The sequence below is a fragment of the Pipistrellus hanaki genome (genome assembly GCF_964339955.1).
Source record: "Pipistrellus hanaki genome assembly, chromosome: 2".
Taxonomy (NCBI): Eukaryota; Metazoa; Chordata; class Mammalia; order Chiroptera; family Vespertilionidae; genus Pipistrellus; species Pipistrellus hanaki.
The window spans coordinates 69,481,169-69,500,499 of NC_140504.1; the positions used below are offsets into that span (position 1 = coordinate 69,481,169).

General features: G+C 38.2%; 1 long non-coding RNA gene across 1 annotated transcript in view; it reads left to right on the forward strand.

Moving 5' to 3' along the window:
• The window catches only part of LOC311618287, a 1,465,663-nt gene that overhangs the window by 1,394,867 nt on the left and 51,465 nt on the right, over window positions 1-19,331 (forward strand). The window lies entirely within an intron of this gene.

The window sequence follows — 19,331 nt, forward strand, 5'->3', positions numbered from 1 at the left end:
CACAGTGGCATATGAAAATAAACAGATAATAAATATTTAATTTCCTTTTATAAACAACAAAAAAATAAAGATGCAAGGATTATAAAACAGAGTTGGAATATCGGAGGTCAATGTGGTCAATGTTTTAAAAGTGTTAATGTTTGTAAACTTATTTTGGAGAGTAGAAAATAGCAATGCTTATCTTAAAAGTACTTAAGTCATTCTTGAATTTTCAGTATATATACTATTGAGACACATCAGACAGCTGACTCAATTACCTTCTCCTTTCGTTAAGAAAGTATACTACCTACTTGGTTTGAGTGTATGCTTATTTCTGAGTTGGAGGGAAAGGCTTTCGTGACATCCATGCTAGAAGTAGGCTTTGCTGAAGTTTTGATGTTACCATGGTTTCCTTCAATGGGGCAAATGTTTTCCATTTCTATCCTATATGAATTTGCCGTTCTAAAATGGCCTATTATTAAACCTACTGGAGGCCCAGTGCACAAATTCATACATGAGTGGGGTCCCTCTGGGTGGCCTGCAGGGATCAGGCCGAAACCCGCAGCTGCAGCTCCAATCTGCCGCTCCTGCTCATCCTGGACCCACTGTGCCTGCTGTTCTGATTGAGAGACTTGCACTGTCTCAGCAGCACTCACCAGCCATGAGCCCTGCATCTGGCGCCCTTCCAAGGTGAGTGGCCTGTGAGATCAGGCTGAAACTGGCTCTCGGACATCCCCTGAGGGGTCCCAGATTGTGAGAAGGTGCAGGCCAGGCTGAGGGACCCCTTAATTGGGCTGGGGAGAGACCGTGGGAGGGCTCCAGGGTATGTCTGGCCTATCTCACTCAGTCCCTATCAGGGCCAGACCCCAGCAGAAAGCTACCTGTTTGAGCATCTGCCCCCTGGTTGTCGGTGCACATCATAGGCACTGTTTGACAAGTCAACTGTTTGCCCCCTGGTGGTCAGTGCATGTTATAGCAAGTAGTTGAGCAGCTTTAGCATATTATTAGTACATTATGCTTTGATTGGTTGTTCGGTTGTTCTCCTGTTCAGTCTATTTGCATATTACCCTTTAATTATATAAGATGTTCATAATTTTATGCAATTTTATAATTGCATCCTGAAACTTTGAGTCCAATGTTGTATATATTTAAGATAAATGTTATTTGTGATGATCATTATCTTTATTTTTGGGAAGGGATGTACAGCCTATTTATAGAAATTCCTACTCAATGCAGTGTTCCTATACAGTAACAAATACTCATAAGTATTATAAGTAGTATAAATATTATATGTACAAAAAATAAAATACTTAATATTTACCAGGCAATTTTTATGTATACAGGATATCTTTATATTTTGCATGTTATTTCATTTAATCTTCAAAACAACCTTGTGAGGTTGGTTCTGTTACCATTCTTCTTGTACACATGAAAAGATACAATAAGAGGTTAAGTGAATAACCTAAAATTGCACAGTCAGTAAATGTCAGAGTCAAGATCAAATCCAGGCAGTGTACCATTAGAGCCAACACTCTGATCATTCTACTTTGCGACCTCCTTGCATAGTCACTTTAAAATATGTTTCAGCTAAACGTGGTTGTGCTTTTAGGTCCTGGAAAATGAAGATGAACTGTTTACACTAGCCTGAAAGGGCTATACCCTCCCTTCACTACCCAAAACTCCTGAAACTGAAAATATCTGCCCATTCTTGTGGAGCAAGTCCCCACAGATCCCATATACGTATCCAAAACCTTCTTGTTCCAGATAGGTGTAAAAAGATTGCCAATGGCAGTATTTTTGGACAAGCATGTTTTCCCTGATTTGATCACAGGAACATGTTGGAAAGTTTGTACTCTGAATGAAATCAGAGCTCTCTATTAGAGTTAGCAAAGGTTAGCCTTTGGCAAAATTGCAAAATCAGATGAGCCTAACCAGTGGTCAAGAACAATAGGGGGATAGGGGCATGAGTGGGGGGAGATTGGAATGGGGGATTGAGGACAAATATCTCATACCTTAATCAATAAAGAAATTTTTTAAAAATTGCAAAATTAGTTCAGTGTGCCTCTGGCACCTTTCCTCTTCATGGTTAGTTCTCACTCCTTCCCATTTGACTCTCCTACATGTACTAGGATAAATACTTGATTATTTGTGTGATTTTTCTGCTTAACATTTGTCTCTACTGGAAGATTATAATTTCAATATGTATGTGGAACACACTTGTCTATTTTGCTACTATATACTTAGCCCCTAATATAGTACCAGATCATGGACTATGCCAGCCATTTATTGTATATATGATTAAAATCCTATCTAATAAAAGGGTAATATGCAAATGAATCATCACTCTGTCACAAAGATGGCAGCAACCATAACGGCTGGGGTGCTGAACACTGGCAGTGTCACCCTGGCAATGAGCTTCAGCGTCTCACGTGCCCCAGCCCACAGAGGGAGGGAGGGTGGACCTCTGGCCAGAGGCCAGCTGGGGTATGGGACACTGGCGTCATTGCAGGCTGGGTTGAGGGACCCTCCCCCATGCACAAATTTTGTGCAACAGGCCTCTAATATTTATTGAAAAGATCATGACCTATTTCTTGAATCAGTTTATGGCAAATAAATATTGTGCAATTACTGTCTCTGCACTTAACAGAGGAAAAATGAGTAAGGGAAGTTGTTAAGATATTAATCAGCCTGGGATTGAATTTCTAAAGAAAATTCCCACTGAAACCAGTTTGGCTCAGTAGATAAAGCGTTGGCCTGTGGACTGAAAGGTCCCGGGTTCGATTCCGGTCATGGGCATGTACCTTGGTTGTGGGCACATCCCCAGTGGGGGGTGTGCAAGAGGCAGCTGATCGATGATTCTCTCTCATTGATGTTTCTGACTCTCTATCCCTCTCTCTTTCTCTCTGTAAAAAATCAATAAAATATATTTTTCAAAAAAGAAAATTCCAAAGAACTACTATAAAAGGGATAAAAAAATTGAGACCTCTTAATGCACTGCATATTCACAAGAACAGCAAGATTTCCCATAATATTTCTTTGATGTAGCAATCCCTGGTTTCAACCTACTCTGTCTACTTTTAGGTCTACTCTAGCTGCTCCATCTCTTCCTCTCTCTCTTTTCTTATAATCCTATCATGACGACCCTACCTTCCTGATATTATCTAATCTTCATTACCTATCAAAGGCCACATTTCCAGATACCATGGTTTTGAATAAATTTTAAAGGGATACAATACAGTTCATAGCAAAGTGCTACTAAGTGGGTTTAAATATTTTACAGCTATTAATGACTTTCCTTAAACAATGCATATCTACATGCACATTATCTAACTTCCATGTATTTAGTACTTGCTCTATTCTAGTCATTTTGTTATCTGCTAGAGACATAGAGATGAGCTGTACAACATGTACAAATAGATGGGAAACTATAAAAATCCTACAAGACTCCATAGGCAGCAAAATTGCAGACATATGTTGTTGTAATATCTTTACAGTCACAGATCCTAGAGCAAGAGAGACTAAGGATAAAATTAACAAATGGGATTACATCAAAATAAAAATCGTCTGCACAGCAAAAGAAACCATCAACAAAACAACAAGAAAGCACACTGCATGGGAAAATGTATTTGCCAAAGTTATCTCTGATAAGTGATTAATGTCCAACATTTACAGAGAACTCATACAACTTAACAAGAGGAAGATAAAAATGGGCAAAGGACCTAAATAGACACCTTTTGAAAGAGGACATTATGAAAGCCAAGAAACATATGAAAACATGCTCAAAGTCACTAATCATCTGAGAGATTCAAATCAAAACAATAATGAGGTAACACCTCACACTTGTCAGAATGACTATCATCAATAAATCAACAAATGACAGGTGTTAGTGAGAATGGGGAGAAAAATGAACTCTCTTGAACTGCTGGTGGGAATGTAGATTGGTACAGCACTGTGTAAAACAGTATGGTATTTCCTCAAAACTTTAAAAATGGAACTTCCATTTGACCCAATAATACCACTTCTAGAAATATATCCCAAGAAAACAGAAACACAACTCAGAAAGGATTATGTACCCCTATGTTCATAGCACCACAATTTACAATTGCTAAGATTTGGAAACAGCTTATGGTAAGTGCCCATCAGTATATGAGTGGATTAGAAAACTATGGTACATTTACACAATGGAATACCAGGCTGCTATATAAAAAAAAAAGAAGGAATTCTTACCATTTGCAGGATCATGGATGGAATTGGAGAGCATTATGCTAAGTGAAATAAGCCAGTCAGTGAAAGCAAAATACCACATGATCTCATTCACTTATGGATAATAAAGAACACTATAGCCTGATGAACAAAAAGATAGATACAGAGGCAGAGAAGCATCTTACAGACTGTCAAATTACACTGGGAATTCTGGGGAGTGGTGGTGGTGGGGGAGGGGTGTGAGGTTAGAGATCAACTGGAGGACTTAAGCATAACCAATAAACTTGGCATGTGCCTAGGATAGGAGACATATGTGCTACTATTTGTAATACTTTAAACAATAAAAAGAAAACGTTTTTAAAAATTGGAGCAGAAGTAAATAAAATATGTACAGGGAATACTGGGGATTTTATCATTGCTTGAGCATAGGGAAGCGATGAAATGAGAATGGTAAACCTTGAATGTTAGGCTAAGGATGGGAAACATTAAAGATTTTCTGGCAGCGTAGTAAAAAGATCATATTGATTTATTAGAAAGATTATACCAACTGTGTTAGAACGTGACACCAGATATAGAAATACCTAATAGAATCCTATTTCTGAATTTCCATTAAGAGCTGAAAAAAAAAAAAAAAAAAACAGGGGGAAAATTAAGAGTATTTTGTAGGTATAATCAGATAGATTTTATATTTGTATGATTCTGAAAGATAATGTGGAGATAACTATGGGCTTTCTGGATGGACTCCTGCCAATGACTTTGTATATTTTACTTAAGAATTGTCATAATGTAGTCAGGTAAATTTTTTATGTTTCAATTATGATTAAATTATGATTTAAACAAATAATGACTCTAATGGTCATAAAATTGTGCTTTCAAATATACAACACAGGGAGCAACATTACCAGACTGGCCTCAGCTCTTCTGCTTTGAAGTTACTGAAACAAACCACAGTGCCATCCAATGCAGTCCACCACCTCTGGCTGTGGGACTCTTTCCCTCCTCCACTATTCATTCAGAAGTCTTTAAGTCATTAACAATTCAGATATCGGTCTTTTGTACCCAAGCATTGACACAAAGAGATAAAACACTTGATAAATATACCCTTCCCAGCATGGGCTTACTTCACATTTTGTTTACAATTACAATGGGAGTTATCAGGAGGCACCCAGGTGAATGATTTGGGTTATATTTGTATAACCCAAATTCCCATAGTGTAAAATTAGTCTTATCTTTTATTGCCTAAAAGTCAGTGATAGACAAACCTTGGCTCAAGAGCCTCATGTGGCTTTTTGGCCCCTTGAGCTTTCTAACACCACTTCTTCAAAATAGACTCGCCCAGGCCGAAAACTGACTTCTGCACATGAGCCACAAAGTTTCAATCACACTGTATACATGCACACCCACTGTGGTATTTTGTGGAAGAGTCACACTCAAGGGGCTAAAGAGCCACATGTGGCTCTGGAGCCGCGGTTTGCCGACCACTGGACTAGGTCAACTATTTTTGATAATATGGTGATTCCAGTTTTTGCCTGCTTTCCCTTGGGCATAGATTGCTTAACTTGTAATTAACTGTGAGTCTGGTTGTGTTTCTTGGCAAGAGTTTGCCCCATTTAATGATCCGGACATATAGCTCCAGAAACCAGCATGTTAGAAAAGAGAATCACAAAATCTCCCAGTGAGGCATTGCAAAACAGAGACATTTCTGCATCTATTTGTTGGTCCTGCGTCTATGAGTTTTCTTCCTGGGGGACACAGCACCATATAGAAATCTCTGATTTAGAAAATGTCTTGCATCCTAACGGGTAGCTCCCCATCCTTTCAAAGTGCTTCCTTTGAGCTGGTCTTTCAGTGGCATCTTTAGAAAGTTATGCCCACATTCCTGAGGTTGGCTGCCATTAGATGACATTATTTTTGGCAGAGTTAGAATTGGTCCTTAAATTTGGCTTAAAGAAATTCAGAGCCAAGAACTCTAGCGCTATAAGTTTATTTAGAAAGCCATAGAGGTAGAAGTGAGCCACTGGGTTGCATGGCCTCTGAAACAAGTTACAGAGGCAAAAGAAGTGCTCTAGGAGTTTAGGAGAAAAATGGCCAATGCAATGTGCCTGAGGGAAAAAGAGGAGTAAAGGAACAAAAGAGAGGGTCATGCACTGGGTACTATGTCTTTAGGGTTTTTACCTGTTTTCCAAAGGCAGAGAATGTAGGGGATGTCACAGGGAGGATCTCAATAGAACATTCATCAGCTTTCCAGGTATACCCCCTCAGGGTCCTGGACGCTACTGATTGTTTGGAGCTAGGTAGGGGGTCATTAACATTGCATCTGGTCCTGATGTCAGTGTACTGCCCCCGCGCCCCCCCTCCCCCCAACACACAGACACACACACACACACACACACACACACACACACACACACACACTTCTATTTGTCTGGTTTTGCTGCTTTTCTGGGCCTGGACCTGAAACACAATTGAGACTTATATGTTATTTCTAGTTCTACCAAAACTCTGTCTCTGTGGTCAACAGAACTGAGGCTTTGTTCCTAAGATTATTTGATGAGATCAAAACCTCATTGTCCTCAGAGGTTAATGCTTAAAGGGATTGTATGGAAGTCATATGAAGCTATTCTCCAGCCACAGTGCTCCTCCTCTATGGGGGGTCTAAACTGCATGACTAATGGCATGCCGGGGAGGAAAGTTCAGGGGGGCGATGGCAAGGTCCTAGGCTCTAGTCTGTTGTTTTCTGTAGTTTTGTTCATTGATAGGTACCCAGACTTTCTGTCCTGCTGACATTCAGTACCTGGCCTATTGCTCCAGTTCTGCTTATGCCTGTGTAACTGCCTGCTCTATCAACATGACACATTATATGACCACTGGGTTTTATTATCTGGACCTAATCCTACAACTCTTTTGCTGCCAAGTGGGTCCCGTGACAAGCTACTATTTGTGTGGCATTCCATGTTTATAGATTAGGTGGTGTGTAATACTGGATGCCTGGTCCTGATTGACAAAACACACTATCAAATTAATTATCTATGTCTGTATGGACAACCACTGGACCAGGATAAAAATTACTCCGTCTAGTCAATTTGCCTCCAAGTGGCCATTTGGTCTTTTCAAGGAATAGTGCCATATTGGTGACTAAGCATTGGTCTCTGTTCTGATAGGTTGGATATTTAGAAGAGCCAAAATTAGACTGGCCTTGGTAAATGACCATTCATATGGTTGGACCCATATGTAATCTCTGTCTCTGCCATCTGAGCCACTCTGTTTCTATGCACATTGTGCTAGTTTTGACAAAGCCTGGCTTATGTCATCTGGCTGAAAATATTGTCTACTTGATTTTTCAGTGTTTTTCTGTGCATGTTTTCTGGCTGGTGTTAACATGTAATATAAAATCTTAACACTTTATGGGGACTCTGATATATATATTTACACACCTCTACTCAAGACTCTTAGGAGGGTAGGACCAAGGCAGCAAGGAGTGACAGGACTCCTTACAGAAACTCACTTTCTATTATGAGTAAGTTGTTATTTATATTGTGACTGCCTAAGAACAGTTTACCAAATAGCCTTGTGTGTATAGTCAAATACTAGGGACTTTGAAGGTGCTGGTGTAGAAATGAAATCATGTTTTAGCATATAATTTGAAAAGGCTAAGAAATCACACATCATTGGATCTTTAAAAATTCAATTTTTTCCCCTGAAAAAACAAGTGTAGGCAATTTACTAAAATTCTTGCATTAAAAAAAAATGTTGAAGGCAGCATGTATATGGAGCATCTCTACCTTCTGCTTAATTTTCCTGTGAATCCAAAACTGCTTTCAAAATAAACTCTATTTAAAAAAAAACAACAATGTTTTCTGATTATAAACTGCCTGTCCTTCCTAGCAAGGACACTATAATTTTCACCCATTTCAAGACTCCTAAAGCCCAAATCAATATGTGAAAGGGACCCAGGTTTAGGATTTATTAGCTTTGCTGTATCTACCCCTGAGCTGGTAAGAGTGAGTAGCATAACAGCTTGAGCACTCAGACAGAATGGTATCTCACCTATTGGTTTCTAAAGAGTATTGCTCATTTGACTTACTTTCCTCTTTGGAGATTTTTTTTCACTTTTACTTCCTTTATCCGCTCATCAAATTTGGAGGCCTTCAATGTTTGGGCCTAGTCTTGCTTCACTTCTCTACTCTCTTATTAGACACGTACATTTACTTTTTAGCTATCTCTTATGCACAGATGACTCACAGATTTATAACTCCAGACCAGATGCCTCCTCTGAGCATCAGATCTGAATGTCCTTCGATATTATTGAAATGACTCAAAGTCACCCCAGGCCAACATGTTCAAAATTAAAAAATAATCCTTTTCACCCTTGCAGATCTAGTCATCTATAACATTGCCAATTTCAGATAATTTAATTTCCACTTTCAGAGAATCTGTTCAGTTACACAAGACAAATCTCACAGTCATCCTTGAACACCTCTCTTTTTCACTATCTTTATCCAAACGAAAAGAAACTTTGCCAATGTTACTTCTTAAATATTTCTCCACTCTGTCCATGTCTCTCTAGCCTTCCTACTACCACCTTAGTCCAGGCTGCCACTATGTAAATCCTAATACTCTCCATCACAACCAGAGCACCTTCATCTATTCCAGCTCTATACACGGAGGCCAGAGTGATCATTTCAAAACATGGAACTGGTGGAATCATGTGCTTGGCTTAAGTCTGGTCAATATTTCCCTATTGCTCAAAGATAGAGAATAAATTGTTTAGCAAGGCTTCCACAGCTGTGATGGTTTGGCCCTACCACTCAGGCCTCATTTTACAATGTACACTTCTTTACTTGGTCTATTTATGCTGCACTGTCTTTATCTAGGTTTGTGACAAACACCGTGTGTCTTTCATAAGTGCCAGAACACAGTTTCTTCTTTTCCTGGGTAACTTCTAATCATTCTTATTGCAGAGTGAGGCAAAAGTAGGTTTAGAGCTATGAGTATGTAAAACAGAATTTATTCTTGTATTATTTGTTAATTATTGTATTATTTTTTCATACAAACAACTGTGAACCTACTTTCACTTCACCTTGTACTCCAATTCAATTGGTCTATCCTGAGAAAATCTTTATAGACCTCCCTGAGTAGCTCATATTATTACATACTTCTTATCATTATAGTGTTAGCAATATTACATATCCCCATGGTTACATGCTCTTTCCCACTATATGACAAGCTCTATGGACAGTTTTTACCTCCTTCATCATTGAGCCTCTGGTACTCAGCATAGCCCTTGGCATCTGACACTGAATGTGTATTTGCTAATGAATTAAGGAAGCTTGTGAGGTACTGTTCTCTCTTTCTTTCTCTCTCTCTCTCTCTCTCTCTCTCTCTCTCTCTCTCTCTCTCATCTCTCTCTCTCCCTTTTTATATATGGAGAGATATAAATTACAAGCAAGTATATTTCAATGACTAGTGAGTTACTATCTTGGTAATTTTTTTCAGGAAGTATTACCTTGAGGATAGTTTATTCAATTTGTAAAAATATTGTTTTCTCTAGTAGAATGGGACCTAAGATCTAGCAAACAATGTTCATGTGTGTATGCATAGAATAGAATGCAAGGCGTGTGCTGTGTGAGCTAAATGTGTTACCTACCAATTTCCCAATGGTGGTATTTGATCATAAATGTTAGCTGTCACTTTTGGTCATCTAGTTAAGTTTCTAAGTGTATTTGCTACACAGACATCAAGTTGATTAGAGATGATTTGCTGATCTGTTTTACTTTAGGTAAATAGAAATCCAGTGTTCCAAAACATGCAATTGAATCAATTTGGCAGATTGCTAAAAGAATACTTAACACATGTTCTGCAACCCAAGGGTATCCCGTCTGAAGTTATAGCATCAGCCAAATTGAATTCTCAGTGAAAAGTGCAGGGGAAGTGGGTTCTATATTGGTTAGATTGGTATTAAATGCAAGACTTATAGGGAAGTGAAGAGTGAGACAAGAAATCAGCAAAAGAAAGTCAGTGGCTTCATAGGTGTAACTGGACTGTAAATATAAGGCCTCAGCATCCCATCAACAGGCCTGCAGATATTATTTTTATCCTTTTTTTTTATAAATTAGGAAGCTGACATTCAGGAACTATCGCTAAAGAGGTGATATTTAGAGAATATTGGTGATACCTGATTCCTACAATTTATCTTTTAGACTCAAATATAACTTTCTGAAAGAAAGATTTCCTTTAACACTGCAACTATAGTAAGCACTATGCTAGAATTATCATTATTCACGTGCAAGTATCAGTTGAGTGTAAATTATTTAAAGATTCATATAATATCTTCCCCATTTAACATCTTCCTCCCTAGTAGAAACATCCTAGCCTCAAAAGCTATTGAATGAATGTCCAGAAATTACTTCATCTGAAAAAAATTAGCTATGTTTTTGGCTTAAACCATATCTTCTTTCATACCATGCATTTTAAAATGTAGGTTTTATTATTATTATTTGGTTGTGGTGAGGCCAACAGCTCAGGAGACATTGCCATTGAAAATAATTTGTTCCAATTCCCAAGATGAGGGCGGGGGGGCACATGGGAAACCACCAAGGTCAGTGAGGAGGCTGAAGGAGTGAGGGGACATGTGAGCAAGAAGTTTTATCATGGTTTGCACAGGGAGCTAAGCAACACTGAAAAGTCCCAGGATATGCAGGCTTAGGGACTGGCTAGCTTGAATATTCTTGGCAGGCTCTAAAAAACTTTGTACTGAGGTGATCAGGGCAGAGAGATAGTTATGCTGAGTGTGGGAGCCCTGTGAGAGCCCAGTAAAGATGGTGGATGGGGTGGGGGGAGTCCCCCAATTGATTGGCTTGCATATAAAAGACATGCAGGCAGGCAAGTCCCTTACTATTTCTAAGAATTAACTAGCCCTGTGAGGCGCCCCTTCTCAGTCAATAAAGTCCTAGGTGTCGAAACATCAGAATAAAACAAAATGCCTAGTATAATATACTGTGTCAAAGGAGTACTTCATTAAGAAAAAAAATCAGCACTGAATTTAAGCTATTGTTTTTTTAAAGCAATAGTAAGGTCTTAGATCTCCCTTTTTACTGTCTTTTGAGAGTACCCAAACTAAATTTAAGTACCTTCAGGAAATAATTTCTCCTTTCTTCTCAGCCTTTATAATGTTTTTTTTTTATATATATATCATAACAACATATTGCATCAATATTATAGTTTAGATGAAGTTTGTGTCTAGACAGGTAGCTCAATATTAACCTTGCCTTAAGTAAAGAGGGGCTCGACAGAGGTTAGTGCTTGAGGAAGTTGGGATTAGGTAACCTCCTAAGAAAAGATTGTGCTCATTCTAAAGGGGTAGTGCTCTGTCAGACTTTTGCCATGAGAATTTTCAACGTAACATACTAAGTAATTAAAAAATAAATTGCATTAGAGAGCAAATCATTAATAAATATTTACAGCAGTAGGTTATTTTCCCTGACTTTTGTTTTCAGTAAAAAAATGATTATCACTAAGCAAACATGTTCATGTTTCACATGATCTGAGAGATGACTGAGCTCTGAAAATGTTAAGCAATGTTTTCCACTTCTTAAAAAAACAAACAAAAACAAAAAACAAAAAACAAAAACAAAACAAAAAAAACAAAAAAAAACACCTCTCCTTTCGTTTGTCCTCTTGTACTTAGGTGATATATATATCATCATATATATATATATATATATATATATATATATATATATATAGTGGCCATATTATTATGATCTCTGAACACATAATAATCTGACTACTCAATGTATATCCTATATAATAAAAGGCTAATATGCAAATCATCCCCTAGACCAGGAATTCAACCAGCAGGCAGGCCGGCCAACGGCCCATGTCCCCTCCCACTGGCCAGGCTGGCTGGACCCCACCCATGCACGAATTCTATGCTACCCTGATTTGCTGACCATTTCTGATATTTTGAAAAATGCATTCCAGGTGGAAACTTTCAGGGAAGCATTTTAGGCTGACACAGTTGGAAATGTTTAAACACTCAACACAATGGAGTTCACGAGGGAAAATCTGACAAACCTTTCAGGTTAGTGGAAACGTGAGGCTGTACTGAAATTACCAAATAGGCAGCAAGTGCCATAATAAAAGTGGTTTCTGAAAACTGTGGGGAGAAAGCCTATAGCCACCCTTATAGAATGATTTTTCTAATTGTGTATTCCTAACTCAAGGGAGAACCTGATGACAATAACATTTTCCTCTATTGTAGTGTACCCATTTAGTTTTCAAATAGCCATGTTAGGTTTACATTGAGTTTAAGGCCTTGGAGTAGGGCAGTTTTGTTGCCAAAGGGAAAATGTAACAGAGCCACTTTCACCAATTTAGGTTCTATGTATTTGGTTCGGATAGCAGATGATATTTGATTTGTTTTCACAGATAGTGCCTGAAAAGCTTATCAAAGAATGACTTCCCATTATGAAATAAGAGGAAAGAGAAAAATGACCCTTTTTGGTATTTTTTTTCCCCTCATAGAAGCAAGGATATTTCTGACAGGCAATAAAATAACAAAGGTACCATTCCAAGCATTGTTGATGTGTTAAATTGAAGGTAGGAGAGTGTACAGCCAGAAAAATCTTGCTTTAAAATATTAAATCATCATACAAAAGGTGTAGAAACATCTAAACAAGATATAATGCATCCCAGATAATTTTACTCATTCATGTATTTTTAAAATACACTATATATTTAATGAAAGATTACTATGTAACATATTCAGCTCTGAGGTATACAACAGAGGACAAAAATAGGACGTATGTGCTATTGGCATACCTTTAAAGATATTGCTCTAGGAGGAACGAAGATGGCGGCGTTAGGTAAACACTCCTAAATAGCCACTGGGAACAACAAGTCCCCCCCAAAAACAACTATAAAACAAACTTCTATCTTCCAAAAACCAAACGAAAGCTGGCTGAGAGGAAGCCCTACATCTAGACTGAAAGAGAAAGAGGAGAATCCAAGGCACAAGTGCTGAAAAGCTGAGGTGGCTGGGGTGAGGACGTGACAAGGGCTGGCAGTGGATCCTGGCTGGCGGAGAGCTGTGCTTTCTTCAACCTGAAAAGAGACAAGTGCCCGATCTCTCTGAAATGTATTTTCTGGGGAGAGGCTAGACTGTCTGCCATCGGGTCAGAAAGTGATGCTGGCTTGCTTGCAGAATTGAGATTGTTCACTATGCTGTGATGCGAGACGCAGGGAGACGTGGGGACTCCATCAGAGAGGCAGTGGAGGACGGCAGCCATCGCTGTTGGCCACCCCCCAGCCTAGTGAGGCACTGAGACTCCGCCCCTCACAACACGTCCCAGCTACAAGCAGCAGACTTTGCATATGAATGGTCCTCTCTGTTGCAGTTTAGCAAAATTGCAACCTAGGGCAAACAGATCCAAGGAGGACAGGAATGTATTGTAATTCACACTGTAGCTTCTGCAACAGTACTGGCCTCAGACAGTAGCTGAATGGTACCTCATTGAGACCCAGAAACCAGAGTTCTAGTGCTCAGTTTCAATCCCTCACACCCATAAGTGACACATTAGGGAACCTGTCTCAGTGAGCACCAAAGCTCCACTGAAACAAGGTGTGTCTCCAGCGCAGCAGTTCTTCCTTTATAGACCCAGCGGATCCTCACAGACAATTGGCCTGGAAGTCAATTCCTCCCAGTGTACCAACGGCAATCAAGACTGTGCACTAAGCCCATAAAGGGATATAGCAAAAGCAAGCGACCACCTCAAGTGATTGAGGAAGCTGAGCTACTGACTCTTATAGGCCACCGACCACACAAATCCATTCTATCAACACAGGGAGACAGCCAAAATGAGGAAACATAGTAGCATGATACGAATGGGAGAGATGGAGGAGAGTAAACTAATGGATGACACACAGTTCAGAATCATATTTATAATATTACTCAAGAATCTTCTAAAAACCTCTGAGAAACTTGATGAGACCTCCAAGAAGCTTGGTGAGACCTTCAAGGACCTTAATGAGAATACCAAAATATGGAAAAGGACCAGCCAAAAATTAAGCATACACAGTCTGAAATAAAGAATATACAGAAACTCAACTATAGATCAACATGCCCTAAGAATCAAACCAAAGAATTGGAATATAAGAAAGCAAAAATCATCCAACCAGAGAGGCAAAAAGAAAGAAGAATCCAAAAGTGTGAGGATAGTGTAAGAAGCCTCCGGGACAGCTTAAAACGTACCAACATCCAGATTTTTAGGGTGCCAGAAGAAGAGAGCAAGCAGAATATTGAAGGCTTAATGGAAGAAATAATGACAGAAAACTTTCCCTACCTGGTCAAAGAAATAGACCTACAAGTTCAGGAAGCACACAGGACCCCAAACAGGAGGAATCCAAAGAGAAATACATCAAGATACATCATAATTAAGATGCCAAGGGCAAAAGACAAAGAGAAAATCTTACAAGCATCAAGAGAAAAACTGTTAGTTACCTACAAGGGAGTACCCATATGACTGTCAGCTGATTTCTCAACAGAAACTATGCAGGCCAGAAGGGAGTGGCATGAAATATTCAAAATGATGAACAACAAGAACCTACAACCAAGATTACTCTACCCAGCAAAGCTATCATTCAGAATTGAAGGTCAGATAAAGAGCTTCACAGACAAGAAAAGTTAAAGGAGTTCATCAACACCAAACCAGGATTACATGAAATGTTAAAGGGTATTTTTTAAGAAGTGGAAGAAGAAGAAAAAGGTAAAGGTAAAAAAATTATGAACAACAAAAAGGCATCAAATACATACCTACCAACAAGCGAATCTAAAAATCAAGAGAATAAAAAAAAATCTGAAGAACAAAATGGACTGGTGAATATAATAGAATCAGGAATATAGAAAGGGATTGGACTAACAATTCACAGGGGGAAAGGAGTCTGAGGGGTGCGGGAAGAGATTGGATGAAAATCTTACATCTATGGATGAAGACAGTGGTGGGGGTAAGGAGGTGGGTGGGGTTGGGAATCAGGTGGAGGGAAGCTAAGAGTGGGGGGGAGAGGAACACCTGTAATAATCTGAACAATAAAGATTTATTTAAAAAAATAAAGATATTGCTCTAGCTCCTTTCATAATAGCTTTATCAGCTTTAGAATGGAATCATTTTGTAAAATGGCTATTTATTTCTTCAATGTTCCCTTTCATTAGGTTGAGTTTGTGTGTGAGAGAAAGTGTGTGCGTGTTTGTGTGTGAGTGTGTATGTATACATACCTACGGATGTCTAGTTGGGGGAGGGTGTGCCAGGAGTTTTATTTAATAACTATAGAATTTGTAGCTACATGTAACTAAAAAATTATATTTTCATGATGATGTGTCTTTTATACTTTAGTGATTCTCAAATATGGGTGGAGAGAGAGATTTAAACATTACTGATTCTTGGGCCTATCACCTGCCATCCTGAAAATTGTATTCAATTGGTGTATTAGTTGAGATTTTCCAGAAAAAGTCCCATGATCTGCCCCCTACAGGCAGGAGACCCCAGTATCATTCCAGCCTGAATCTGAAGGCCTCAAAACCAGGGAGCCAAGATTATAAATACCAACAGAAGGACAGGAAAAGAGTAATGTCTCAGCTCTAGCAAATTGGCAGGGAGAAAAGGAATCCTCTCTCATTTTTGTTTTTGTTGTTGTTACATTAAGACCCTCAGCAGATTGGATAATGCTCACCCTCATCCAGAAAGACCCTCACAGGCCCCATCAATTTGAACCTAAATTTAGCTATCATGATTGGCCTGGGGGCAGCCAAGAGTGCATTATTATAAAGCTCCCCTAGTAAATCTCATAATTAGCCAAGGTTGGAATTCACCATTTCGAAACAGTGACTCTCAAAGTGTGGTCCCCGCAGTTTCATCACCTGGGAACTTGTGAGAAATTAAAATACTAGGGTCTTATTCCAGACCTACTAAATCAGAGACTCTGGGATAGGGCCTTTAATATGTCTTTTATCAAACCCTGTAGATGGTGAAGGAAGTTAACTTCCATTTCTAATCAGTTCCCAGGTTATAATGCTGATTCTACCCACTAGTCCAAAGAAAACACTATGAGAACTATTGCTCCAAACCCAACTCCCATTGGATTCATTCATGATTTCTGCTCACACTTAACAAATGGAATTTTCAGGAAAATAAAAAGTAATAAGTGGTAGAATCAGCTAATCAGATAATCAATATTTTATTTTCAATGATATTCTCTTATCTGACAGTTTACTGTGGGGAGGAAAGGTCATTTTAGTTTGCAAATCAAGTTTAAAATTTTCCGTCTATCTCCTATTATCACAGACATTTGACTTGGAATATGTTGGTTCAGTTGTCATCTCCTTGCTGGAAGAAATAAATATCCAGGTGTTAGAGCCACTGAAAATGCACCTGAGTCAGGGCCTACTTTTGTATGAGTCTTCAAGGTAACTTCAAACTTTTACCAGATATGCCAACCACCTGTGCAATATTTTATCAAACTGCTGATCCAGCTGCAGACTCTTAGGGCTATACATTCTCACTTCCCTGTGGGATGGGAGAGAGCTTTTGGCATCATGACAGTCCGATATGGGCCAAGTTAGAAAAAGGGAGTTGACTCCAGTCTGGCTGGCACAAACAACTGGTTTGTTTCTATTGTCTCTATGACAAGAACATTTGTTTTAGCACCATCTTATTACACTAGTGGAATATCCCTTTGTTCATGTGTCACAAGATCAGATGTCTGGGGTAACAGACTCACATGCAGATGTTGTATATAATGCACAACGATTATTTCCCTTTTCATATTTCCCAGTGCCTGAGTGCTGGAGTACATGTCTGAGGAATTTGATAATACCTGTTTTGGCCCAGAAATGGTCATATGATTTCCCATTTATCTTACAGATAGTGGGTCTAAATATAGACTAGGAGAGAATTAATAAAAGAGTTCTGAGATCAATTTTAAAACAAGAGCAACTCCTAAGAGAATAGAAACTCAAAAAAAAAATTAGTGAAATAAATAATCATAGATATCAACAAGCTCAAGAATGCTGAAGCATATCTGATCATCGGAATCACCCAGATGTAAAAAGAAAGATACAGGGGGCCATTCAGAAATTTTTCCATTGGGTGAGGCTAAAATAGGTTTTAGTTATTCTGTTGACTTTGCTTTAAAATAAACATATGTTTTTCTTATCACATTAAGTCTCTGAAAAATGTAATAATATTCTTGGTCAATAACAAAGTCATGTTTAAAAAATTCATATGAGTTGAGACATTGATTCTGTCTAAGTTATAAGTAGCTATGTGACTTGGGTTATGACTTAACCTCTTTTAAACACAGTGTCTTCTCTGGTAAAATAGAAATAGTAATTCCATAAGATCTTAAGGATAAAGTGAGTTAAAGGCTATCAAAATATTTTGAAAGCAATAAGATTATATATATATATATATATATATATATATATATATATATATATGAAATTTATTAGTAGTATTATTTAATAATATTTACCAAACTTAAAAGGTAGGATTCACATTATTTATAGTATTGGGAGATATTGAAACAAATGGATTTTCGGAATCTTGATTTATAGCAGTGAACAAAGCAATCTTATACAAAATAAAAGACAAAGAATGCACATATATTTGACTAACAGGGGATGATACATAAATATTATGTGATTGTTTATTAATTCAACAAATATTTCCATAATTGAATTTCTATTATGTGCCAGGCATTTACTGAAATGACCAATTAGTAGTGACAAAGCAAGGTTAATTTTTTAAATTTTGTTTTATTTTTATTTATTTATTTATTTATTTATTTATAAAAATATATTTTTTATTGAGTTTTTTCAGAGAGGGAGAGAGAGGGATAGAAAACTAGAAACATCGATGAGAGAGAAACATCGATCAGTTGCCTCTTGCACACCCCCCACTGGGGATGTGCCCACAACCATGGTACATGCCCTTGACCGGAATTGAACCTGGAACCTTTAAGTCAGCAGGCCAACGCTCTATCCACTGAGCCAAACTGGTTTCACCTTGTTTTATTTTTAAAATATATTTTTATTTATTTTAGAGTGGGAAAGAGAGAGAAACATCAATTATGAGAGAAAATTATTGACCAGCTGCCTCCTGCATGCCCCGTACTGGGGATGGAACCCGCAACCTGGGCATATGCTCTTGAACTGAATTTTTGTCCAGAGGTCAACTCTTTGTTTACTGAGCTACACCAGCTAGGGCCAAAGCAAGTTTTGATATTTGTCATCCATTATCACAGGAACAACTAAGAAAAAAAATAATTAAAGAACTCTTGTTAATTTTATGTTTTTTTAAATAAGAAATTCCAATTTGCTCAGCATGACATATAAGAATCTCACAATTTGGACCCCTACCTCCCTTTCTCAGTCATATATCACAAGAAGGAGCCAAGCTCAAGTCACACTAACTTTTAAACTTTTACTTGGTTAAGTCAGCTTTTTGGGATTGTGATCTTTTGCATAAAGATTGGTCCTATTTCTGGAAAACAAATTGCTGTTAATATCCCTAAAAAAGTACAGGTAAAGCACTTGTTTTTAAGTTTATAGGAACAAAATTTTTTACCTGAAATGCAGCTGAAGTTTGAAGATTCTTCAAAGTAACTCCACAAGCCTGCTAATTAATTTGGGAAAAAGTCAAAGCCAGGTCATGCTCACAACTCAGCTCAAAGGCAAAAGTCTCTGGAAGATGTTTTTCGGGCAGACTTAATGCACCCATAAGCCTCTATTAATACCGCTATTAGAGAAAATGCTATGTTATTTAGTATTGTCTGTATATATTTCTCTTCTCTTTTAAGCATAAACTGAAAGTCAAGCCTCTCACACAATCATATCTCTATCCTCGTGCTTATTGCCATTCCTAGCACATGGGAGGGGTTGAATAAATATGCAAGAAAGTAAAAGGGAATAAGGGGAAGGAAAGGAAAAAGACATCTTAAATCCAATACCCCTTTGTGACTCATATTGTGGCAGTTGTAATAATCAACCAGGTGTTCCCATTGATGAGACCTTGAATGTAAAGTATGTTTAGAAATAAATAGACCTTTCCTCAGATAATGAAAGGAGAAAAGGTAAAGCCAGGGAGTTTGAGGTC